Here is a 27,293-nt window from a genome sequence, read left to right as displayed (position 1 = left end):
TTTTTGGAAACCCTAGCCGGGCTGGGTTGCTAAATAGTTGTCAGTAGCGAGGGCGGCGCGCTGATTGGTCGCCGCGACCGGGGGCAGGACGAGTTCTGGGGCCTCCGCCGGCCGCCCCCGCCCCCCGGCGCGGCACTTTCAGTTTTGCCTCCCCCTTCGGCCCCGGCCGCGGCGGGCACCCGGGACTGCCCGGCCTTCGCGCGCGCCGCCCGCGCCTCCGCCCCGGGCTCTGACCGCTCTCCGGCCGTGCCGCGGGCTCAGCCGATCCCGCTTTGTCTGCTCCTTAACTGGAGATCGGGCAGCGCCGAGCTGCGGGGTCTCTCCCGCGGCGCGAGGGGTACGGGAGGCAAGTCCTACCCTAGATGCGCTCCCAGGAGGTGAGGACGCGGCGGGGAGCCCCCGGGGACGCCCGGGCCAGTGTGAGCCTTGCCTGTCCCCGGGCGCACAGAGAGTTAGCGAGGTGGCCCGCACGTTCGGCCAGGGGAGGGGGAAGTGCGGGACCAGTGGCCCCGTCCGCGGGCGGGCTGACACTCGGGTGCCCTCGGAGACGCGGCTACCTACGGCCGCGCCGCGGGGATCCTTGGAGGCGCGCGGCCCGCTTTGCCCAGCTGTTATATGGGAGGGGGGTGTCTCACCCCAACTTGCTGAGGAGCCCCGGCCCCCGACGCCCTTCGCAGGCTGTCCTTCTAAGTGGATTAAAACCTCAGCACCAGCGCGCGCCTCCGCTTGAGCGCCCAGTGCCCACAGAGCCCACCTGCCTGGCCCAGCCTGGGGTACGAGAGCCCGGCGAAGGCGCTGGCTAGGCCGCGGGGCCGGGGCTCCCCCTCTGCGAATCGGCCGGGGACGGAGGGAGGTCTGGGGAGGTGCCCGGCCTCCCTTACCCTGGGTGCCTGCGGGCAGCCCTAGCGGCCGCGGCGCGGGGCCCGGCCCGGCTTCAGCGGGCGACCTCGGGCGGGGGCCTCCGGCCCCGCGCCATCTGGACGCCGAGCGCGGGCGCGTTTGAAGTGGTTCGGGGGCTCTTTGTTCGCCAGGCCGCTCTGGCTCGGGGCCTGGAGGTGGTTTACGGCCTGGATGCCTTTGAACCTATTCCCAGGTGAGCCGGGCTCAATTAGGCCCGGGCCTGAGCGGGCTGTCAGGCGAGCCGCGTGATCAAGAGCGCGCTGGGCCCTTTTATTGCACTTGAACTCGGGGCCGGGGGTGCTCGGCCTCGGCTGCTCCTAGGCGGGCCGCGACCCCCGCCTTAGGAAACCCGAGGGCGAGGGCTGTGCTTGCGGCCGGACGGCTCAGGGCGGCCCCACAGCCGGCGATTGCGGGGCAGAGCAGCGGGGCGAGGCCCAGCACAACGCGGCCGCGCCCCGGCTCTTTGGGCTTGCAGCTTCTCCCGGGCGGGCCCGCGGGCCGCAGGGTCCTAGGACTGCAGCGTCCTGGGAGTCGCCGCGCCCCGTCCGCCCCGCCTGACCGCCCGCCCCCTTCTCCAGCTCTGCTATAGCCCTCACATTATCTAGAGCAGCGCTTTCCCTGTCTCTTTAAAAAAAAAAAAAAAGTCTAAAATAAAAACTTAAGGAACAAAAGAGAGGGCGAGAAAGGCCCAGGGAGCGATCTGGCCTCGAAGGGCCCCAGCCTCGCGGAGGCTTGGCTCCTCTAAGGACGGACGTTGGCCTTCCAGAGACATTAAGGACTTGCTGCTCTTAACCTCCTCTGTGTCACTCAGTGTGGGGAGTCAGCTTACAGAGCACCGCTTCCGCCCAGCTTAAATAAGTCCGGAGACATCCCTCCGCCTCCGCCTACCCTTGAACCCGGCGGTCTAAGGAGAAGAGGAGTCGGCCTGGTAGCCTGCTCCACCGGGCTGTTTGTCTCACTGCGCTTGGGCCTAAGAATAATGTCTGGCAGTTGGGGTCTAAGAGTCAGTCGTGTACCTCAGCTGCCGCAGTAGGTGGAGTGGGCTTGTGAGGGGCTGACAACTGGTGTCCAAGTAACACTGTTGTGCACAGGTAAGATTCTCCTGTAGGAAAATACGCTTTAAAAATTTCTCCTTGAAAAGTTGCTCAGGAGGGCACAGGACAAGCCCTCATTACGACACTTGTGCCCTTGCCTTGTACACTCGCGTGCTAAGTCGCCAAGTCGTGTCCGACTCTTTGTGACCCTGTGGACGGCAGCCCGCCAGGCTCCTCTGTCCATGGGATTCTCCAGGCAAGAATCCTGGAGTGGGGTGCCATTTCCTCTTCCAGGGGATCTTCCCAGTCATAGCACAACAAGGCTTAAAAGCATGGTTCCCGCTGTACACGGTGGATATGGTGGAGAGGTAGGTGCTCACTCTCCTTTGCATCCTTGTTCTCCTGTTCCTTCCTGAATCGCAGGGGATGACAGGCTGCGAATGACCTCGCTCGGCCTTTGGCAGCCCTGGTCTGCAAGATGTCATCTCATGGGGTGTGGGACGGAAGAGGGCCGAGGCCCTGCCTACCCCGTCCTTGGTGAGCCCAGGGTGGAGGTGTTTGATTGCTCCTGGTAATGCAGTGTCTGGTCACATCTAGATGGGAGGGAAGGCGTCACTTTTCTGGTGCGGAACCCAGCAGCCCAGGGGGCTGGCAGAGGTGGCGGTGGCAGTCGCTCCCTGATTCCAGCCGGGTTCTGGAGCCAGCTTTCCTGATACGGTGAGTCAAGGGCTCCACTCTGCACCACAGTTTGCAAGTCAGTCCACAGCGTTCTACGTAGAATCTGTCATCAGTCCCACTGCAATTATGTCATGGTCCTAATAAGTTGTTTCCCACAGAAACCAGCCACAGCGTGGGCCCTGTTCTCTGCCAAAGAACCCCAAGGCACCCCCACTCTGGACTGGGGTGTGGAAGACAAACACCAGGGCTCTCCCCGGGGGGCCTTGTTTTCTTGACAACACTCACTCGTAACGTGAGATAACCCGGGCCTTTGCCGCACATTTAGGAATGCCTTTAAGGTCAAATCAACAACCGACTCACGCTCTGACTTTTTTTTCTTTTCGCGTGGAACATACACACCAAATTTCAATTTAAAACCAACACTGGAAAGATCAACAGTGGCCTAAAAAGAACGGAAAGAGAGAAGAGCGTGTAGGACTCTGGGACAGAAGCCAGTCTTCTCTGCATACACCTTGTTTTGTAGATTTGACTTTGAAACCATGTAAGTGTTCCACATAATTATTTAAAAATTGAAGCAAAATGAGGAAAAAATAGAAATCCCTAAAAAGTCAAAAGCAAAATCAGACAGATGTACCTAATTTTGTATCATCTTGGTGGCTTACCCAAGCAGGCAGGAATAATTGCAGATCACTTTAAACGCTGTGATTTGACTGCACGCATCCCTGGAGGGGTACACTGCAAAGGAGAGAGGAAAGAAGCGCATCAAGTCTGAATCTGTTTTCGGTGTTCATATTCCTAGGAACGGGATTGCTGCTGTCATTCTGAAACTGTGAGCTGAAGCAAGCTTTATGTTTACATCTTTGAGAGTCAAGATTTCCAGCCTAAAAGGAGAGAGATACAAATATACAATGAAAGAAGTAAGAGCGTGTCTTGCTAAATTTGCTGGAAATATCAGTGTGAGCTCACTTAGTACTTCCTCTTAAATCATGCATCTGCTGACCCTGGCCATTGAAAAGTCACAGAAGTGTTGAGTGACCCAGGGGCAGAGACCACCACTGGTGTCCAGGTGATGGTCTCTCCTTGAAGAAATAGCTGAACTAAGGGCTGAAGCAAGGTGTGGACAACGTGGACAGGGTGCATCTGTTCCACTAGAGAGCAAGGGAGCTTTCGGCGACTCCTGGTCTTGCAAGGATCTTGTCACTGCACAAGAGCTTCCCAACCATGGTGGACTGGGCAAAGCTATCATCCAGTGTGGTTCTAGGAGTTGTTGTTCAGTCGCTAAGTTGTGTCCAACTCTTTGCAACCCCATGAACTGCAGCACACCAGCCTGAGTTTGCTCAAACTCATGTCCCTTGAGTTGTTGATGCCATGCAACTATCTCATCTTCTGTTACCCCCTTCTCCTCTTGCCCTCAATCTTTCCCAGCATCAGGGTCTTTTCCAATGAGCTGGCTCTGCGCATCAGGTGGCCAGAAGATTGGAGCTGTAGCTTCAGCACCAGTCCTTCCAATGAATGTTCAGGACTGATCTCTTTTAGGATTGACTGGTTTGATCTCCTTGCAGCCCAAGGGACTCTCAGGAGTCTTCTCTAACACCACAGTTTGAAAGCACGAAACTTTAATGAGCTTCACTTTAATTCATGACTCAGGAAGGCTTGTTTTCTCTCCCCGTCCCCACCCTTTTTAAATAGTTCCTTTGAGTTCTCACTGCCCTGTCTTGTTGGTTTTTAATCTTAAAATCTGTTACATACACCTTCTGCCCTCTCCTTCCCCCTCACCATCAAACCCTGCTCTTCAGACTTTGCACTTTCCAGTGGAGCCCAGCAGATCCTGTTGACTCTGATGGGTGCAGAGATAATATGATTTGTGGTCACACTCTAATAAAAACATGCACTTTGTTGTACACTGCAGAGAAAAATGAACAGAAGACAGAGGAGTATCAGTACAGGCCTTTTAACTATCACTGACTGTGTGCTTAGCACCGAAGCTAAGAAGGGGAGTAGGAACCCCATAACAGAGACTTCACGATGCAGCACATCGAGGGGTGTGGTGGAGTGGTGAACCCAGGCTGAGAAGGGAGAGCACGGCAGGTCAGGTAGGCTGGGAAAGACATCAGCAAAGGGTGAGCAGGTCCACCAGGAGAGGTGAGGATGTGAAAGAGCAATGGGTGCCCCCACTGTGGGTGGGCTCCTGCAGTTGGGAGCTCAGAAGATCAGTGGCCGGCACTCCTGGTTACAGGTGATACATGTATAGCCTGTACCTGCTTAACCGAAAAAGAATTTGCTCACTCCTCGGGGAGCTCAGGCTCCAGCAGGTTTCAGGGTTAGCTGGACCCAGAGGTTTCAGTGATGTTGTGTCTCTCTGTTCCCTCTCCACCCTGCAGCTGTGCTTCCCTCTGTGTGTGGGCCTCACTCTGTCTTGGTGCAGGGGGGCCTCCCCCTTCTGCCTGAGGTTGACAGGCATCACACTCCAGGGTCATATCCCCCTGGGGTGGCATTGCTGATTCGACAGTTTTCTCCTCTTGCTTCAGCATAAAAGGTGAGCATGGAACCCAATCTGGCTGGACTCCACCATGTGGCTGAGGGCCCTGAGAGTGGGTAGATTCCCCTGGAAGAGACATTGGGCCCATGAGCAAGGCGTGATGCAGCAGCACCATGGATGAAGTTTGGGCCCAGCCTCTCCAGAGTCTCAGAAGAGCAGTTACCAAGGTTGGATTTCCTTCTGAAGGTGATGGAGATCAAAACAGGGTTCTAAGGAAAGATGTGATGACCAACTTTTACTTTGAGAGAAGTTGACAGCCAAGTCGGAGGTGACAGCCAACTGGGAGGCTGTTGAAAAAGCCCAACCAGCTGACCCAGGAACAAAGAAACCCGGGAACCAATGGACCAGGGAAGCAAGGGACCAGAGGACCAAGGGACTGGGAACCAAGGGACTGGGAACCGAGGGACCAGGGAACCCCGGGACCAGGGACTCAAGAGACCCGGAACCAAAGGATCATGGAACCAAGGGACCAGGGAACCAGGAAAAGGCAAGGCATGAGGTGGGGAGGATGAGGAGGGATTTAAGAGAGAGAGGCTGCAGGATTTGATTCTGAGGAGGAGTCAGGATTCGATGTCCTGCCATTGACCAGGGTTAGGGCCAAGGTTAGTCCTTGGATTAGGGACTTGGCTTAGTTTCTTCCTCTCAGTGGGACTCAGTATCCCCTCTGTGAAATAATAGGTTGGGGTAAAAGATTCCTGAGGTTCCCTGAACATGGCAGTGTCTAGGCTCTGTTTTCAGAAACTGAAATCCAACTTTGGTAATGTAAGCTTCTTGTCACACTTGGATGCATTGTGGAGTTTTAGAAAGGCAGGGGCAGGGTGGCTACTTCCAGAACCTAGGGACTCTGATTTTCTTTAAGTAATGTGCAGGGGAGCCTTGGTGACCACACATGCCCTGACCCCTCATAAAGCCCTTGCCCTCCTGTGGCCTGGTCATAAACTTTCCTGAAAAGGTCATGTGAATTTATCGTCCCCAATACTTTATAATTAGAAACTACGGTCTCCCTTCCACATGACACTTTTGAGTTCTAGCAGATCTTAAATTAAAACTGTATACATGTTTCAAAATGTTCTTTGGGAAACTTGAAATGCGCAAGTTGAAAATTCGATAAGGTCCTGAACGCATATCTAAATAAACATACAAATTCGACCCCAAATGTTTTAGAGAACACATGTGGAATTAAATGTGTGCGTTAAAACTCTGATTATATCTTAAATATAAAAACTCATCAAAGAAGTCTTCTAGGGAAAACACTTCAGGGTGTATGGCAAATTTCTCTTTTATAGAGGTCACCAGAGCGGTGAGGAAGTGGGTTGCAGGGCTCTCCCAAGTGACCGGGAGACGGAGCGATTGGCTGCCCTTGTTTAAAGAAGAAAATGTGTGTTTGTGTGTGTGTGTTTACGTAGGGATAAAGGGCAAGATGAACTTCCCCAGGCTACACATTTTTAAAGCGTTTTTAATTATTTTACTTGACTTTATGTTCCTGCTTCATTTCTTTATCTCGTACTTTAGGGAAGATGGTGAACAACAACCAAGAATGCCTCCGTTTCCCCTCCTTTTGGGTGGAAGTCTGGTCGGAAGCTGGCAGGGGCCTGAGTCCCACCCCAGGTTCCCCCTCTAATTCGCCTTCCCCCTCCTTGGCTCTGCTGACTTTCCCTTCCTCCTCTTCAAAGAGGCCCTCACACCTAACTCCAAGGAGATGCTCTCTGAACTCTGAATATAAAGGAAAGCTGGTTTTGTTTTATTTTTCTGATGGATACTCCCCCTCCCCGCACTGAGGAACGATTCATGCACACTGATATCAAAGGATGGAGGCGTTACCTTTATTTCCCCGGGCCACACAGGAAGTATTTTGCCCCAACATGGCACATCTTTTGGGTGTGACTTCTATACTCTGGATCCATTCTGAAATCTGTGGCTTGCTGGCTCACGGCTGAACAGCCTGGATCATAATCGATTATATTTTTGGCTGTACAGAGGTTTGCAGCTGAAGAGGAAAATGTTTGCACTCATTTTCCATTTTTACAGTCTTCATGTAAAAACTGTGGAATATTGTGCTTTTTAAATCCCACAGGAAAAGTTTTTGGATATACTAATATTCAAATGACAGCAATGCAAAGAATGGAGATCCTCAAGTAATTAGGTGTTTTCTTACTGATCAGACTGATGAAGAGCAAGGTGAAGGAGGAGGAGAGAAGAGAATGAAGGTGCTGGTTACGTTAATTAAGAAAGAAAACAAAATGAGAAACAGAAGCCAGCCTGCCAGCTCTTGTCGCTGGGGTGGATGGAGAATGGTCCAGCTTCCCTCCCCATGTCCTTCTCTGGCTCCTTTATGTGTGTTCGAGACACTGAGACCCCCAGTCAGTAAGCAAGTATATTCCATATACTCAAGCAGGAAAGTGGTTCTAAGTTACGGAGTGAAGAACTGGGTCTTTATCCTTTTTTGAAGGCATGTGTGTGTGTGCTTAGTCGCTCAGATGTGTCCCACTCTGCGGCCTCATGGACTATACATGGCCCACCGATCACCTACCCCAATAAACTGCATCCATTTTGAATTTAAAATGTGATGCCTTTTGACGAATGCGGAACCATCTCTTCAGTGCAAACATTTCCATCACTCTGGAAAGTTCCCTTATGCCCCTTGCAGTCAATCACCTCCTCCTCCCCAGCCACCAGCACCCACAGATCTAATTTATGTGCCTGTTTTGCTTTTTCCAGAAAGTCATAAAAAGGAAGTTGTACAGGACACAGGCCTTTGTGTCTGGCTTTTTACGCTTAGAACACTGCTTTTTAGATCCATCCACATGGTGCATGCACGCTGAGTATTCTGTCGTATGGAGACACTACAGTCTGTTCATCCATCTGTCAGCTGATGGACGTGGGGGTTGTATCTGGCTTTTGGTGATATGAATAAAGCTGCGTTTAAGTCTGTTTTCTTCTCTCTCAGGTAAATACCTAGGAGTGGGATTCTTGAATCCTATATAAGTAGATACTTAAGAAGAAACTGCTCAACTTTTTTCCAAAATGGCAGGACCATTTTGCATTCCCACCAGCAATGTATGAAATTTCAGCTGGGGATGGCTATAAACAACAAAACCCCAGAAAACAGCAAGAGTGGGCAAGGATGTGGAGACGTTGGAAGTCTCCAGACACAAAGTCACAGCTTGCTGATTGGGGTGTAAAATGGCTCAGCTACCCAGAATGACAGTTTGGTGATTCCTCAATAGGTTAAATATAGAATGATCACGTGATCCAGCAATGCCACCCTTGGGTACTAAATACCCCAAATAATTGAAAATAGGTGTTCAGCAAAGCCTGTACACAAATGTTTATAACAGAGTTATTCGCAATTGCCGAAACGTGGAAACAGCAGAACTGTCCACTGATGGATGGACGGGTTTACCAAGCATGGTGCAGCCACGCAACAGGATATTATTCAGTCTTTAAAAAAAGTGGAGTACTTGTTGGACATCACTCATATAACAATCTAGTGACAATAACAAAAAAGCAGACTCACAGAGCTAGAGAACAAGCCAGCGCTCACCCCTGGGGGCGGTGACGGGAAGTTAGCGTTGGCGGAGTGGCAGGCACAAACTGCTGGGTGAAAGATGGGCTCAGGGATGTATTGTACAGCTTGGAAAATAGCCAGTATTTGGTAATAACTGTAAATGGAAAGTAACCTTTCAACATCACGTAACAGAATTCTTAAAAATAAGGAATGATATACTGATGTATGCTACAAAGTGGATGGACCTTAACAACATTATATCAAATGAAATAAGCCAGGAAAAAAAAAAAATCACGTATTGTATGGTTCCATTTATATGAAATGTCCAGAAGAGGCAAATCCATAGAGACAGAAATCAGATTAGTAGTTGCCAGGGGTTAGGAGGAGGGGATGTATTAATCGTGTTTTCCATTTTCTGTATTTTATAATGCTTTGACATCTTGAGGCCTCTTGGGCGCAGAGAGGGACTGCCCCTCCCAGAGTCAGCTGATTCCTGGAGATAGCAAACAGCTTGCCTGAGGACATCCCTTTGATATGTAAACCAACCCAGATCATCTGTCTGGAACGCGGTTCCTTCTCTAAAGCAGCCCAGGACCAGTTACCAACAACTCAGGACCATCTTCAAGACCCAGCTGCTCAAAGCGTTTCACTCTCCAGCCCGAAGTCTGCTCCACTTGCTGCCCCACCGTGCCTTGCCAGTCCCGCATGCACCAGGACACAGGCTCCCGCCCACACGTCCCCTCTCACCTACCTCCTGACCACCCGGCGTTTTCTCCAGTGGCCCTGCTGTCTCTTTCCTTGAATCTGGGAGTATAAAGAGTCCCTGCTTCCTGACAGTTGCATCTGTTTCTATGTGCCTCAGCTCACCTAATTAAAACAAACCCCAGGAACATTTAAAACGGGGAATAGGAAGTGACTTTAATGTGTATAGGTTTACCCTTTGGATTGATAAAAATATTCTGGAATTAGGTAGTGGTAATGGCTGCTCAGCATTGTGAATGTGCTAATTGTTTCTAAGGGTAAATTTTATTCTGTATTTTGCATTTCTACGTAGACAGTTATGTTGTCTCTGAATAAAATGTTTGCATTCATTCTTTTTTATTATGTGCCTTTTTTTTTTCTTGTCTTATTGCACTGGGCAGGACCTCCATACAATTCTGAAAAGAAAAAAAAAAACGTTGTGAGCAGAAACCCTTGCCTTTTTCCCAAACGCAGGAGGGAAATATTCAGATTCTTGCCATCAAGTATAATATTAGATGTAGGATTTTCATAGGTTCTCTTTATCAGGTTGAGGAAATTCCCTCCCATTTTTAGTTTTCTTAAAGTTTTTGTAATAAATAGGTGTTGGATTTTGCCAAATTCTCTTTCTACATCTCTTGAGTTGATCATTTGTTTCCTCTTTTTCAGTCTGTTGGTACAGCAGATTACATTCCCTGATTTTATATGTTGAACCAATTTTGCATCTCTCAGGTGAAGTCTGCTTAGACATGATTGATCATTCTCTTTATATACTGTTGGATTTAATTTGCTAACATTTTGTTAAGCGTTTTTATGTCTAATGTAGCTGTTTTCCTTGGTTTGGACGTGGAGATAATATCGGCCTCATGAAATAAGTTGGCAGGCGTCCCCTCCACTTGTATTTTCTGGGAAAGTTTGTGGAGAATGGATATTATTTCTTTCTTGCTGTACTCAGTCAAGTCCAACTCTTCCTGCCAGGCTTTTCCACCCATGGAATTTCCCAGGCAAGAGTACTGGAGTGGGGTGCCATTTCCTACTCCAGGGGATCTTCTCAACCCAGGGATTGAACCCACGTCTCCTGCATCTCCTGCACTGAGAGATTCTTCACCACTTGTGCCACCTGGGAAGCCCCATTTCTTTCTTAAATGTTTGGTAATATAAGCTCATGAGGACATCTAAGTCTGTACTTTTCTTTGTAGAATCCAAAGAAATTCAATTCACTATGAATTTGATTTCTCTGACAGACGTAAGATTATTCAGATTATCTATTTCTTCTTGGGAGAATTTTGGCAGCTGTGCCTTTAAAGAAATTGTTTCATCTCACCTACCTTGTAAAATTTGTGAAGTTGTTAATAACATTCTCTAATCGTTCCTTCAATTTCTGTGCTATCTGCCTTATCCTTAACATTGATACCTTGTGTATACTCTTTTTTTCTTCTTCGCTCTGTACAAGTGGTTATCCGTTTAATGCTGTGGATTTTCCCCATTGTTCCTCTGTTTCTGTGTTGTTTACTTCCGGTCCTGTCTTTGTTTTTCCTTCTGTTTGCTATGGCTTTGATTTGCTCTTCTTTTTATAGTTTTCTAAGTTGGAAGCTTGGGGAGTTGGTTCGAGGAGTTTCCTCTTTTCAGTATTTATTTGTGTTTTTGTTTATTTAGCGGCCCAGTCTTGGTTGCAGCAAAGAAGGTCCTCAGTTCCTGCAGCTCTTGGTTGCGACATGTAGGACTAGTTCCTTCACCGGGAATTGAGCCTAGGCCCCCTGCAAGGGGATCGTGGAGTCCTAGCCACTGGACCACCAGGGAACCCCACCTCTTTTCTAATATAAGTAATTAATGATATATGTTTCCCTGAAGCATTGCTGTACCTCCATCCTACAAATTTTAACATATTTTCCTTTCCGAGTATTCAAATCATTTTCTAATTTCTCACGTGTATCTTCTTTGACTGCATTATTTGCTGCTTAACAGTCAAATATTGGGATATCCAGATGTCGTTCTGTTGCTGGTTTCTGGGTTAGGTACATTACAGTTAAGAACATATACGTATTTTGTACAACTTCAATCTTTTAAATTTTGTTGTGACTGGTTTTATGGCTGTATGTTCTATTTTGGTGAATATTCAGTAGACACTTGAAAATAATATTTGGTGCAGTGTACTAAAGCATGTCAGTTAGTTCCAATTGGTTGATCTTTTCAAATCTTCTACAGCCTTATTAATTTTTTGTATATTTTGTTGGTATCAGCTACTGAGAGAGGAGTGTTGAAATCTCTTGCTATCTTTGTGGGTTTGTCCATTTTTCACTTTAATTCTCTCAGCTTTTGCTGAATATATTTTGAGGCTCAGTTAGCAGGGAGAGACACAGTTAAGATTATGTCTTCTTGATGGATTGGCTAATGTGTCCATTTATAAGGTCCCCCCTTTTCTTTGTAATAGTCCTTGTTCTAAATTTTAGTCTTTCTAATAGTCAAGTAGCCACTTCAGCTTTCTTTTGACTGGTGTTCGCATGATATATATATTTTTCTGTCTCTTTACTTTTAACCTTTCTGTGGCAATATACTTAAAAGGTTTTTTTTTTTTTTTAAAGTATATAGTTGTCTTGTTTTCTTTCCACCTTTACAATCTCTGTCTTTTAAATGGAGAATCTACATTTAATGTAACCATTCACATAGCTGAATTTAAATCCATATCTTGCATCTTGTTTTCTATTCTGTTGCTGCTAAGTCTGCTAAGTCATTTCAGTCGTGTCCGACTCTGTGTGACCCCATGGACTGCAGCCTACCAGGCTTCTCCGTCCATGGGGTTCTCCAGGCAAGAACACTGGAGTGGGTTGCCATTTCCTTCTCCAATGCATGAAAGTGAAAAGTGAAAGTGAAGTCCCTAAGTCGTGTCTGACTCTTAGCAACCCCATGGACTGCAGCCTACCAGGCTCCTCCATCCATGGGATTTTCCAGGCAACAGTACTGGAGTGGGGTGCCATTGCCTTCTCCTTCTATTCTGTACTTCTTTCCTTTTTTCCTGTTTTTGAGTCTTCTTTCAGATTAATTAAATATTGGTGTGTATTCAGTTCTGCTTTACAATTGGCTTATTTTCCTCTCCCCAACTCTCTGTTGTTGTCCTAGGCTTTACCATATGCACCCTTACCTTACCATAGTCTGTCTCCAAATACCATTTTCCGCGTCACACACTACTGCACAAAACTCACAATGGTTTATCTCCCCTTTTTCCTCTCACTCCCTGTGCTTTCGTTGTCATACCTTTTACCTCCACGTGTGTGAAAAGCCCTGCCATATCACTCCTGTTTTTTGTTTTAGACAGTTGTTTACCTTTGAAAGAGGTTAAAATATAATTTTACATGTATTCATTTGTACCAGTTCTGGCATTCCTCATTCATCTGTGTAGACTCAGATATATATCTGGCATCATTGACATCACACTTTCTGCCTGAAGAACTTTCTTTAATATATTTTTTTTTTTTGTAGTGAAAGAAGATGAGGAAAGAATTGACTCAGTTGTAATTGGTCTTAAAAAGTGTCTGTTTTGCTTTCTCTTTTGAAAGGTACTAATATTTCCACAGTTTATAAAATCCTGGGTGGACAGCAGCTTTGCCTTTCATCTGTCAAAGATGTCACTCCACTGTCTTTTGGCTTTTAAAGTCTCTGACAAGGAAACTTCTGTAATTCCTATCTTCGTTCCTCTATATACAGAGTATATTTTTCCCCTCCAGTTTCTTTTAAGATCTTGTCTTTATCTTCGCTTTTAAATATTCAGCTATGACTGGAAAAGGTCAGTCCTCATCTCAGTTCCCAAGAAGGGCAGTGCTAAAGAGTGTTCAAACCACCAGACGACTGCATTCATCTCCCACTCTAGTAAGGTTATGCTTAAAATCCTCCAAGCTAGGCTTCAGCATTACATGAACCGAGAACTTCCAGATGTTCAAGCTGGGTTTAGAAAAGGCAGAGGAGCCAGAGATCAAATTTTCAACATTTGCTGGATCATAGAGAAAGCAAGGGAATTACAGAAAAACATCTACCTCTGTTTCACTGGCTATGGTAAAGCTTTGACTGTATGGATCATAACAAACTGTGGAAAACTCCTAAGTGATGGGAATACCAGACCATCTTACCTCTCCTGAGAAACGTGTGTATGGATCAAGAAGCAACAGTTAGAACCCTGTATGGAACAACCGACTGATTCAGGATGAGAAAGGAGTACAGTAAGGCTGTTTATTGTCACCTTGTTTATTTAACTTATTTGCAGAGCACATCACGTGAAAACCTGAGTTTGATGACTTACAAGATGGAATCAAGATTTCCAGGAAAATATCAATAACCTCAGATACATGGATGCTGCTGCTGCTGCTGTTAAGTCGCTTCAGTCATGTCCGACTCTGTGCGACCCCATAGACGGCAGGCCACCAGGCTCCCCTGTACCTGGGATTCTCCAGGCAAGAACACCCAATGCATGAAAGGGAAAAGGGAAAGTGAAGTTGCTCAGTCATGTCCGACTCTTAGCAAACCCATGGACTGCAGCCTGCCAGACTCCCCCATCCATGGGAGTTTCCAGGCAAGAGTACTGGAGCGGGGTGCCATTGCTTTCTCCAGCAATGCAGTCCAAGGAATTGCAAAGAGTCAGACATGACTTAACAACAATCTGATAATTCTAACATCTAGATCATCTCTGGGTCTGGTTTTCTGATTATTTATCTTTTGACAGTGAGTCATCTCTTTTAATCTATGTCAAAAAAGGTTTTTCTAATAAATAAAAAATTTTAAGACATGCTTTTAAATTTTGGACATTGTATGAGAAGGAACAGTAGAGACTGAACTTAATAGTATTCATGATAAGGGGGCAACAGAGGATGAGATGGTTGGAGTCTGAGCACACTCAAGGAGATGGTGAAGGACAGGGAGGCCTGGCAGCCTGCAGGTCACGGGATCACGAACAGCTGGACGAGATTCAGTGACTGAACAACAGCAGCTCTGACTAGGAATGGGCATGCATCTCCTGAGAGACTTGCTGGGAGGGGATTTGAGTCTTTCTGTTCAGTAGTTGAGTTAGGTGTGGAGTCTTTGTTGCTAAACTCCCTTCCCTGAAGGGGGCCTCTTCCCTCTCTTTACTTCAGGCCTGCAGTGTTGTGGAATCTTCTCCCATCTTCACACTGCACCCTCAGCTCCGTTCTCCCTGTACTTCTGCTCCACAAAGAGGAGCTTTCTTGACCTTCTCCCCGTGGTGGTCTGTGGTTGCAGACCCTGCAGGCAGGATTCAGAGAGGTTTCTCTTCTCTTGCTTGGGTCTGTCTTACGTCTGCACCGAGGTCTCAGGCATGAGGCTTTCTCAGCACTCCTGCCCTTCCCTCCTGACTGCCAGATCCTCCCTTGTTGGCATGGGGGAGGCTCTTGGGTTGGAGAGTTTCCTGACCCTCTTCCTACTGAGCTGATCTAGCCCCTTCTACGGGGGAGACAGCTTTTGCTTCTTTCCCGTCTCTGAGGCAGAGCATCTTCTCCTGGGCCCTGGGGGCTGACCCTCCCCCCAGCTTATCTTTTGCTTCGTCATAGAAAAGGAAGCAGGAAGGGTTTCATGCCTCTGCACCACTGAGAGACCCTCCTAGGTTTCCTTCTCTGCCCCTGATGTTTCTTTTAATATTTATTTTTAAAATGGGAAGGTTGAAATTGTAATTTACATGTTATTTATTTATTGGCCACATAATATGTGGGATCCTAGTTCCCCGTTCAGTTCAGTTCAGGCTCAGTCATGTCCAACTCTTTATGACCCCATGAACCGCAGCATCCAGGCCTCCCTGTCCATCACCAACTCCTGGAGTTTACTCAAACTCAGGTCCATTGAGTCGGTGATGCCACTGAACCATCTCATTCTCTGTCATCCCCTTCTCCTCCCATCTTCAATCTTTCCCAGCATCAGGGTCTTTTCAAATGAGTCAGCTCTTCACATCAGGTGGCCAAAGTATTGGAACTTCAACATCAGTCCTTCCAATGAACACCCATGACTGATTTCCTTTAGGATGGACTGGTTGGATCTCCTTGCAGTCCAAGGAACTCTCAAGAGTCTTCTCCAACACCACAGTTCAAAAGCATCCATTCTTCCATGCTCAGATTTCTTTATAGTCCAACTCTCAAATCCATACATGACTATTGGAAAAACCACCAGAGATCAAACCCACGCCCCCCACATTGGGAGCATGGAGTCTTAAACACTGGACTGCCAGGGAATTGCCCCCTCCAGCCTTCCCCCGACCTTTCTAGAAAGAACTTGGTAAAGGCTCCTGGGAAGATGCTGGGGACCGAGTGCAGACTCCCCTTGCGTCCGGAATCACCAGGGATGCTGAGCTGCCTTCTGAGCCATTGTATTAGCTGATTAGCGCTGCCTTAAGGAATTACCACGCTTGTTGGTTTAAAACAACAGAAATTTGTTCTCTGGCAGTTCTACAGGACAGAAGTCCTCCTTAGGCCCTAGGGGAGACCTTGTTTCTTTGCCTCCTGGAGCTTCTAGCTGCTGCTGGCATCCTCCATTTATGGCTGCCGCACTTCAGCAACTGCCTTCACACGGCCTCTGTGTCTCTGTGTCTGTCTTCTCTGTGTGTCTCTTAGAGGGTAACTTGCCATCTGATCTAAGACTCACTTGAATAATCTGGGGTGATTTCATCTCAAGATCCTCAACTCACATCTGCAAAAACCCCTTTTCTGAGTAAGGAAACAGGTTCCAGGAATCAGGACATGGACATAGCTTTTGGGGCCCACCACTGGGGCTTCCCAAGTGGCTCAGCAGGTAAAGAATCTGCCTGCCAATGCGGGAGATGCAAGAGATGAGGGCTTGATCCCTGTGCCGGAAAGATCTCCTGGAGGAGGAAGTGGCAACCCCCTGCAGTATTCTTGCCTGGGAAGGAGGAGCCTGGCTGGCTATAGTCCATGGGCTCGCAGAGTTGGGCCTGACGGAGTGACTGAGTACACACATTCAACCTAATGCACCCATGTTCTGAGTTTAAGAAATTATTAACTTTCATTAACTGTTTCTTTTTGCCTGTTGTATCACTTCATGGCAAATAGATGGGGAAACAGTGTCAGACTTTATTTTGGGGGGCTCCAAAATCACTGCAGATGGTGACTGCAGCCATGAAATTAAAAGATGCTTACTCCTTGGAAGGAAAGTTATGACCAACCTAGATAGCATATTCAAAAGCAGAGATATTACTTTGCCAACAAAGGTCCATCTAGTCAAGGCTGGTTTTTCCTGTGGTCATGTATGGATGTGAGAGTTGGACTGTGAAGAAAACTGAGCACCGAAGAATTAATGCTTTTGAACTGTGGTGTTGGAGAAGACTCTTGAGACTCCCTTGGACTGCAAGGAGATGCAACCAGTCCATTCTAAAGGAGATCAGCCCTGGGATTTCTTTGGAAGGAATAATGCTAAAGCTGAAACTCCAGTACTTTGGCCACCTGATGTGAAGAGTTGACTCATTGGAAAAGACTCTGATGCTGGGAGGGATTGGGGGCAGGAGGAGAAGGGGACGACAGAGGATGAGATGGCTGGATGGCATCACCGACTCGATGGACGTGAGTCTGAGTGAACTCCGGGAGTTGGTGATGGACAGGGAGGCCTGGTGTGTTGCGATTCACGGGGTCGCAAAGAGTCGGACACGACTGAGCGACTGAACTGAACTGATGCTGACTACCTCTTTTTATGCTCTAACAAACATAGGGTAATCCGTGTGGCCCACCTCTCCTCACACTTGGGATTTAGTTTCTCTGTGGCCTTTTGAATTCAATTCACTAGGGACTAAAGGAACATGATGATCCTGTAGATTATCCAACTTCTCACTGTCAGAGTAAGAGTAGTGGTCCCCGGCAACTTTTTATAACCCAAGTAGAAACAGTTCGTGCAAGCTCAGTTGCCCCATCGCTCAGTCGTGTCTGATTCTTTGCAACCTACGGACTGTAGCCCAGCAGACTCCTCTCTCCATGGAACTTTCCAGACAAGAATACTGAAGTGAGTTGCCATGTCCTATTCCAGGGGATCTTCCTGATCCAGGAATCAAACTCACAACTCTTGGGTCTCCTGAGTCTCCAGCACTGGCCGGCAGATTCTTTACCCCTGCGTCTCCTGGGAAGCCCCAGATGGAAGCAGATTCCACTGAAAGCTCTCCCCAGCCATGTCTCACCACCACTGTCCCCCTGCTGGTCACTGTTATAGGCATACATGAGACATGCCGTGCGGTGGCCTCACCCATTCATGGCTGTTTGTGGTCAACAGAAGCATCTAGCTTGCCTTTTACATCACTTGTTGCTGCTGCTGCTGCTAAGTCACTTCAGTCGTGTCCGACTCTGTGTAACCCCAGAGACGGCAGCCCACCAGGCTTCCCCGTCCCTGGGATTCTCCAGGCAAGAACACTGGAGTGGGTTGCCATTTCCTTCTCCAATGCATGAAAGTGAAAAGTAAAAGTGAAGTCACTCAGTTGTGTCCAACTCTTAGCGACCCCATGGACTGCAGCCTACCAGGCTCCTCCATCCATGGGATTTTCTAGGCAACAGTACTGGAGTGGGGTGCCATTGCCTTCTCCACATCACTTGTTACCAGAGCTTATATTCAACTTGCATCTCATGAGTCTCTTTGTCAACGTGATTTTGTTAGTCTTCCAAGGCTTAGGGGAAACTAATTTGTAAATTTTCAAAGGTGGGAGCTCTCCAAGCGAGAGTTCTTTCCCGTGTGAAATCTAGTATCAGGAAGTGCACTGTATCCACGCACCCCTCGTCCTATCCAGGACCCAGATGGATGAGTCGTGTCTCTCTCTGCCTGTGTCTGCCCATCTCTGACTCAGATGGGCACATCCAGAGAGGTCCCTAGTCTCTGCCTTCCCCCTTCCACCCAGAACACTCATCCGGGGCTACCACCTCGCAGGAGGTGTGAATCACGGATCCCAGTGCGACAATTAGAACACTCCCGTTTGCTCTCAGAAGTGTCACTTTTTAGACAATATATTAAGCAGGCACCCTCGTCCTCGGGGATCAGGTGGCCCCACTCAGCCGGAACGCCCTGGTGCTCAGTGCGTCTTGCCCTTGAACTGCTCCTGGGTTCTCCCAACCCCCAGCCTGTTGCTTGGTCCCATTGTCACCCTGAGTGATGACCGCTCAGGGCAGACTCTCACTCTTCTTGGCCATGACACTTCTTTTGGAGGCAGCCTTGGGGAAGGGTCCTATTTGTTCCCCTCTGCCTTGAGGTCCCTTCCCAGGGGCTGACTCAAGTGACCCAGGCTTCTCCTGCACAGGGACAGGGTTGGCTCAGCGCTGCCATGATGAATCCAGAGCCCAGAGAGGCAGAACTCTCACGTGCAGAGTCTGCATTGAGTGAGACAGCTGGCCCACACATTTGTGGATTTATCCTGAAATCCAAGCTTGTCGGATGCTGAGGGCGGCTCTGAGCTGGGGATCTGTACAGACCCAGGAGCCATGAAGCATCTTGCCTTCTTTCTGGATGAACAGAGAGAGGCGCCTGATGCTAGTCACATGGCAACTCACACTCATCCTCTGGCACGTTTCTTCTCTTCGTTCTGACGTTCCTTATCTTTTGGGTCATAAAGAGATTTCATATGATGTACATTTTCCTTTGAGTCTTTCTCCTTTGTTCAGAGGAGCTGTCTCCCCCTCCTCTTCTCCATAGGGAAGGGAGCCCCCGAGCTCTGGACTTTGGGAAGGACATCCTATCATATTAGAGCATGCACACACACAACCTTTGATCCTTTCTCTGACACATGGCGCATTGATCATCCTTCACAGACTTGCATTGTCTGTGGCTTACATCATGAAGCGTGGTCCTGTGAAGAGACTGGATCTGAAGAACACATGAGACAGAGAATGCGTATTGTCAGATTGATTTAAACTTAGAGGAATCAGCAGGAAATTGTTGGCATCATGAATCATGGGTGAAAGATCTTTGCATCACAGGCAAAATGCTTCATTCCAGACTCTGACGGTCTTACCCTGATGGCTCCTTCCAGTAAGGACTGCCCCTTGGAAAGCATCACGAAAAATGAAAGGGTACTTTCCCAATTCTTTTATTTTTTCAAGTTTATTTTTAGAGCAGTTTTAGGTTCACAATAAAATAGAGAGGAAGAGAATTTCCATGTACATTTTGCCCCCCACCCCAAGCACAGCCTCTCCCCAATCCACAGCCCCCACCGGAGGGTGGTGCATGTGTTACAGCTGATGGACCCATGCTTTGTGTGGTTGTTCAGTCACTCAGTCATGTCCGACTCTTTGCGACCCCATGAATGGCAGCACGCCAGGCCTCCCTGTCCATCACCAGCTCCCGGAGTTCACTCAGACTCACGTCCATCGAGTCAGTGATGCCATCCAGCCATCTCATCCTCTGTCACCCCCTTTTCCTCCTGTCCCCCAATCCCTCCCAGCATCAGAGTCTTTTCCAGTGAGTCAGCTCTTCACATCAGGTGGCCAAAGGATTGGAGCTTCAGCTTCAGCATCAGTCCTTCCAATGAATATTCAGGACTGATTTCCATTAGGATTGACTGGTTTGATCTTCTTGCCATTGAAGGGACTCTCAAGAGTCTTCTCCAACACCACAGTTCAAAAGCATCAATTCTTCACCACTCAGCCTTGTTTATGGTTCAACTCTCACATCCATACACGACTATTGGAAAAACCATAGCTTTGGCTATACAGCTTCCCTGGTAGCTCAGTTGGTAAAAGAACATGCCTGCAGTGCAGGAGACCTGGGTTTGATCCCTGGGTCGGGAAGATGCCCTGGAGGAGGAAATGGCAACCCACTCCAGTATTCTTGCCTGGAGAACCCCATGGACAGAGGAGCCTGGTGAGTTACAGTCCATCTAGAGGCGAGAGTCAGATGCGACTGAGTGACTGACCCACCAATGACTATACAGACCTTTGTCAGCAAAGTGATGTCCCTGCTTTTGAATATGCTGTCTACGTTTGTCATAGCTTTCTGTCTAAGGAGCAAGCGTCTCTTAATTTCATGGCTGCAGACACCATCTTCAGTGGACCTATGCTGGTACATCGCAATTACCCAAGGTCCATACTTTATATAAGGCTCACTTTTGGTGCTGCGTATTCTGTGGGTTTGGACAAGTATCATCATTATATACATGATATCATAGAAAGCATTTTCACTGCCCTAAAGATTATCTGTGTTCCTCCCATTCATGCCTCCTCCACCCACTGGCAGCTGCTGGTCCTTTAATCGTCTCCACAGTTTTGCTTTTTCCAGAACAACATAAAGTTGGAATCCTACAGTGCGTAGTTTTCTCAGATTAACTTCCTCTGTTTAGTAATAAACATTTAAGTTTCCTTCATGTCACTTCGTTGTTTGAAGGCTCATTTGTTTTTAGAACTGAATAATATTTCATTGTCTGGATGTACCCCCGTGTATTTATCCATTCACCTACTAGGGGACATTTTGACAATTATGAATAAAGCTGCTATACATATCTGTGCTAATTTTCATCTGAATGTGAGTTTTCAACTCCTTTGAGTAAATATCAAGGCAAATGTTGGCTGAATCCTATGGCTAGAGTATGCTTAGGTTTGTAAGAAAATAAACTGTCTTCAAGGTGGCTGTATCACTCTGCATTCCCACCAGCAGTAAATCAGAGTTCTTGCTGTTCCGTATTCTCAGCAACATTTGCTGTTGCCAGGGTTCAGATTTTGCCTTTCTGATCAGTATGTGGTAGTATCTCATTTTTACATTTACCTGGTGGCCTATGGTGCGGGTATCTCTACTTACTTGTCATCAGCACATCTTTAGTGAGGTGTCTGTTAACATCTTGGTCCATTTTTTAATTAGGCTGACTGCGTTTTTAGTGCTGCATTTTAAGAGTTCTTTGTACATTTTGGAAAACAATCCTGTATGTTTCTTTTGCAAGTATTTTCCTCTTGTCCACAGTTTGTCTTCTCATTCCTTTAACATTGTCCTTGAGTTCCCCTGGTGGCTCAGCTGGCAGAGAATCCGCCTGCAGTGCAGGAAACCCAGCTTCAATCCCTGCGTTGAAGGTCTCCTGGAGAAGGGAATGGCAGCCCACTCCAGTATTCTTGCCTGGAGAACCCCATAGACCGAAGAGCCTGGCGGGTTACAGTCCATGGGGTCACCAAGAATCAGACACGACCAAGTGACTAACACACTTGCAGGGCTGAAGTTTTTAATTTTAATGAAGTCCAGCAGATCAATTCTTTCTTTCATGAATGGTGCTTTTAGTATTGTACCTAAAAAGTCATCACCATACCTAAGGTCATCTAAGTTTTCTCTTATTTTATCTTCTAGGAGTTTCAAAGTTTTCCATTTTATGTTTAGGTCTATGATCCATTCTGAGTTGGTTTTTGTGAAGGGTGTAAGGTCTGTGCCTCACGCAGACCTTAGATTCAGTTTTTTGTGGATGTCCGATTGGTCCAGTGCCGTTTGTTGGCAAGATCATCTTTGCTCCATCCTGTTGCCTCTACCCCTTGATTGAAGATCAATGACTATATTTGTGGAGCCTATCTGTGTTCTGTATTCCATTCCATTGACCTATTTGTCTTTTCTTTCACCAATTAGACACTGTCTTGATTCGTAGGACTTATGCTTTCATGGTTCTGAAAATCTTCCATTAAGTCTTGAAATTTAGTACTGTTAGCCCTCTGACATAGTCCTTCTTCTGTATTGTACGGACTACTCTGGATTTTTTGTCTCTATGTATAAGAGGAACTCAAAAGCCTCTTGATGAAAGTGAAAGAGAAGAGTGAAAAAGTTGGCTTAAAGCTCAACATTCAGAAAACAAATATCATGGCATCTGGTCCCATCACTTCATGGGAAATAGATGGGGAAACAGTGGAAACAGTGAAAGACTTTATTTTCTTGGGCTCCAAAATCACTGCAGATGGTGACTGCAGCCATGAAATTAAAAGATGCTTACTCCTTGGAAGGAAAATTATGACCAACCTAGATAGCATATTGAAAAGCAGAGACATTACTTTGCCAACAAAGGTCCATCTAGTCAAAGCTATGGTTTTTCCTGTGGTCATATATGGATGTGAGAGTTGGACTGTGAAGAAGGCTGAGCACCGAAGAATTGATGCTTTTGAACTGTGGTGTTGGAGAAGACTCTTGAGAGTCCCTTGGACTGCAAGGAGATCCAACCAGTCCATTCTGAAGGAGATCAGCCCTGGGATTTCTTTGGAAGGAATGATGCTAAAGCTGAAACTCCAGTACCTTGGCCACCTCATGCGAAGAGTTGGCTCATTGGAAAAGACTCTGATGCTGGGAGGGATTGGGGGCAGGAGGAGCAGGGGATGACAGAGGATGAGATGGCTGGATGGCATCACTGACTCGATGGACGTGAGTCTGAGTGAACTCCAGGAGTTGGTGATGGACAGGGAGGCCTGGCGTGCTGCTATTCATGGGGTCGCAGAGTCGGACACAACTGAGCGACTGAACTGACGGACTGACTGATAAACTTTAAAATCAGTTCTTAATGTCCACCAAATAACTTGCTAAGATTTTCATTAAGATGGCTTTGAAATCATAGATTCACGTGGAAAGAACTGACGTCATCACAATACTGAGTCTTCCTGTTCGTGAACATGGACTTTCTCTCCATTTATTTAGTTCTTTGATTTCTGTCATCAAGTTTTCTTCATATAGATCTTGTACATATTGTGTTAGTTTTATACCTAAGTATTTCGTATTTGGGGAGTGCTAATATGAATGGTACTATGTTTTCAATTCCACTTGATCGTTGGTGGGTTTATAGGAAAGAAACTGACTTCCTTGTATCCTTCAACCTTGTTGTAATTAATACCTTACTAGTTCCAGGAGGCTCCATTTTTTGGTAGGTATATTTGTATTTTCTACATTGACAGTCATGTTATCTACAAAGTAAGACAGGTGTATTTAATTTTCCTATCCTGTATACCTTTATTTCTTTTTCTTGTCTTATTGCATTAGATTGAACTTCTGCTCTCATGATTCTGAAAATCTAACCACATCGTGAGAGAGGAAACTGAGTATCCACACCTCAGTTTGTGTTCAGACTCTGCCCCTTATGACGGAGGCACACAGAGTTGTGATCTTGGGCGAGTAACTTAATGTTTTGTAGCCTCAATTTCTTCTTCAGTAAATTAGGATGATGATGGTATGTACTCCAACAAACTATTGCAATGAGTAAGAAAAGAAAGCAGAAGAGTGAAGCCTAACGTAGGCATTAGATATTGTTCTCATTTTCATTCTCACACATGCTGCCTTAAGATTTTCAGGCTTTTCCTTGACTGACCTTGTTCCCTCTTCACAGGTGATCCCAGCTGGGCCCACAGCCAATACAGACCATCACTTCCCATGATTCCCCTCCCAGAAGGAGTATCATCATCCTCTGATTTAGACCGCCATTCCCACGAAGCAGAACTGTTGTTCAGTCACCAGGTTGTGTCCAACTCTTTGCAAACCTATGGACTGCAGCACGCCGGGTTTCCCTGTCCTTCACCATCTGCCAGAGCTTGCAAAAACTCATGTCCACTGAGTTAGTGACATCTCACCCTTGTTGTCCCCTTCTCCTCCTGCCTTCTATCTTTCCCAGCATCAGGGTCTTTTCCAGTGAGTCAGCTCTTCACATTAGACAGCCAAAGTATTGGAGCTTCAGCTTCAGCATCAGTCCTTCCAATGAATATTCAGGACTGATTTCCTTTAGGATGGACTGGTTGGATCTCCTTGCAGTCCAAGAGACTCTGAAGAGTCTTCTCCAACACCACAACTCAAAAGGATCAATTCTTCAGTGCTCAGCCTTCTTTATGCTCCAACTCTCATATCCATACATGACTACTGGTAAAACCATAGCTTTGGACATTTGTTGGCAAAGTACTATCTCTGCTTTTTAATACCTTGTCTACGTTTGTCATAGCTTTCCTTCCAAGGAGCAAGCATCTTTTAATTTCATGGCTGCAGTCACCATCTGCAGTGATTTTGGAGCCCAAGAAAATAAAGTCTTTCACTGTTTCCACTGTTTCCCCATCTCTTTGCCATGAAGTGATGGGACCAGATGCCATGATCCTAGTATTTTAAATGTTGAGTTTTAAGCCAGCTTTTTCATTCTCCTCTTTCACCTTCATCAAGAGGCTCTTTAATTCCTCTTCACTTTCTTCCATAAGGGTGGTGTCATCTGTTTATCTGAGGTTATTGGTATTTCTGCCAGCAATCTTGATTCCAGCTTGTGTTTCATCCAGCCCAGCATTTCCCATGGTGTTCTCTGCATAGAAGTAAGTAAACAGGGTGACAATGTACAGCCTTGTACTTCTTCTCCAGTACGGAACAAACCTGTTGTTCCATGTCTGGTTCTAACTGTTGCTTCTTGACCTGCATACATATTTCTTAGGAGGCAGGTCAGGTGGTACTCCCATCTTTTGAAGAATTTTCCACTTTGTTGTGATTCACACAGTCAAAGGCTTTAGTGTAGTCCATGAAGCAGAAGTAGATGTTTTTCTGGAGCTGTCTTGAAGAATAGTAGCTCCCTAACATGGCCATGTCCTAATCCCCAGGACCAGTGAACTCTTTACCTCACACAGCAAAAGGGACTTTGCAGATGTGATTAAGTTAAGGGTCTTGTGACAGGGAAGTTACCCTGGATTATTTGGGTGAGTCCAGTGTAATCACAGGGATACTTAAAGAGGGAGGCAGGGTGGTCTGAGTCAGAGAAATGACGACAGGACATCAGAAGCAGAAGTTGAATGATATGATGAGGTCACGAGTCAAAGAATGCTTTAGAAACTGGAAAAGATGAAGAAATGGACTCTCCCCTTGAACGTCCAGAAGGATCAGTGCCCTGTGGCCACTTTGATTTTAGCCACGTGAGACCCACTCCAGACTTCTTACTTCTGGAACTGTAAGATAATAGGAGTGTGCTGCTGAAAACCTGTAGGCTTGTGGCAACCTGTACAGCAGCCACAGGAAACAGGCGGCTCCTCGGGATTAATCACCCAGGTTAAGCCCGAGCTGACGAGGCCAAGTGGCTTGGTGTCTGCAGCCCCGTCAATGCTGCTTGCTTTCTGGTTGAAGTCTGGCCGGGGGAGCCCCTGTCGCACCAGAAAATTGGATTTGCTTAATTGCTGTATTTGCTTTCATTTTCCTCCTAAAAGTCACCGTCTCCAGGCCCTCCCAGGAGGCCTCTGACCAAATATGATAATGGCTTTCATGGACTGTAGTGAAACCTCATTAAGATCAATAATTATCCTTTCACAATCAAAATCTGCTCCAAAAAGATCTGGCTGGGCTTGTCCTTGATGCCCTGGATTTATACCAGCAGTGGTTCTGAGCATGAGGGTTGTGGAGAAATGCCTTATCCTTCCAACACTGTTTACACATTTGCCCCAGAGCCTTCTCCTAAGTATACCAGCCTCCGGGCACATTAGAGAAATAATTTAGGAAATATTTACAAAAACAGTGTAGGACCCGGGGTAAAGGAAGCTGTACACTTCTTGCCCCAGAGAAATGTAAAAATTTATTGTCAATTAAAAAATCACTCTGGGTCGAGTGGTTAAGACTCCTCCTTGCAATGCAGAGGATGGAGGTCAATCCCTCGTCTGGGAACTAAGATCCCACGTGCTGTAGGGCAATTAAGCTTGAGTGCTACAACTTCTGAACCCATACGACACAACTAGAGAATCCATGTGCCTCAGTGAAAGATTCCTGCATGCGGCTAAGACCCAATGCAGTCAAAATAATAAAAACAATCACTCTGCATTGCCCTAGCTTTGACACTCAGAGCTGCTGTCAGCGGTGTAGAACTGAGGAATACGACTCAATAAACCTTGCCAACTTTAGGAGGAGTTGACAGTTCATTGAGAATAATAACAGAAGCGAACTGGGCATGAAAACCTGTGTCACTCAGGGTCTTGTGCAAGATAAACAGGTCTTCTCCAAACTGGACATGTTTCAGTGGTCGCTGGACAGGGGTTTCTGAGCCACCTGGGCCTTTGGGAGGCTCGGGTGCACGCCATCTGTGTGGTTTGGTCACCAGGCAGCACCCTAGGCCCTCCCAGCAGGCGGTCAGCCCTCTCTACGCTGCAAAGGCAGGCGCAGGCCAAGTGCTCAGGAGGCTGGCTTTGGAGCTAACGTGTCCACAGTGGTAACACTTGTCTGAAACATTAGTGCTGAGTCAGCCTCAGGGCCAGTGTTGGAGCTGCTTCCAGGGCCCAGATGATATCTGAGGTCTTTTTAGTCACTGTCAAGTCAGGGTTGGCCCCTTCTAGGACATGGCACATCAGCGAAGCCTCAAGGATGGTAATTCAGGGTTGACTGAGTCCCAAGTGCCAGGCCTCCTGTGAGCCTGGGAAAAGGCCTTGGACAGGAACTGGGCGCAGTACGTGTCCAATCAGTGTTGGCTACTGGTTAAGGTCACTGCGATGACTACTGAGACACAGATGCGAGGTAGTCTCATCTCTGAGACAAGGTGGGTGCTCCCTAGAGGGGAAAAAGCCTTGCACTTCACACAGCACTCCACACCCCCAGCAAATGCACCGAGCACCCGCCTTCCGTGCGTGCTCAGCACACTGTCCTCAACTTGAAACCATATCCCAGGCACATTCTTTCTTAAAGTCTACAATACAGAGCTGAGAGCATTTTGTAGAACTGAATGAGAAAGGTTCTGCCAGCATCCACTGGCTATTTAGTGAACACGTGTGTGTTTCACTGGCTTTGTTACCAAGGAGCTGGTTTATCCTCCCCTGAACCTAAAGTGAAATCACAGCTCTGGCCTTAATGAGATCATTCTTTCCATTTTGGACAAATAAAAATGTTCAAAAAAAGTTCTTTTCAAAGTCTGCTTTGAAGAGCCAGTGTGAGAGTTTGATAACAGAGCAGGATGCAATCAGAAGTAAATAATGACTTCTTGCCTCCCTTT

General features: G+C 47.1%; 1 long non-coding RNA gene across 2 annotated transcripts; it reads left to right on the top strand.

Moving 5' to 3' along the window:
* The first annotated feature begins 80 nt into the window (after window positions 1-80).
* Window positions 81-9,750, top strand: LOC139182304 (uncharacterized). 2 transcript variants are annotated; one of them, XR_011565975.1, is made up of 2 exons: window positions 81-2,651; window positions 3,043-9,750. It is a non-coding gene; the product is annotated as an uncharacterized lncRNA (long non-coding RNA). The 2 variants fall into 2 exon arrangements; XR_011565974.1 differs by having other exon boundaries at window positions 2,771-9,750.
* The last annotated feature ends 17,543 nt before the right edge of the window (window positions 9,751-27,293 follow it).

This window comes from Bos indicus, chromosome 3 (genome assembly GCF_029378745.1).
Source record: "Bos indicus isolate NIAB-ARS_2022 breed Sahiwal x Tharparkar chromosome 3, NIAB-ARS_B.indTharparkar_mat_pri_1.0, whole genome shotgun sequence".
In the NCBI taxonomy this organism is placed as follows: Eukaryota; Metazoa; Chordata; class Mammalia; order Artiodactyla; family Bovidae; genus Bos; species Bos indicus.
This window is presented reverse-complemented; position numbering and strand designations above follow the sequence as displayed.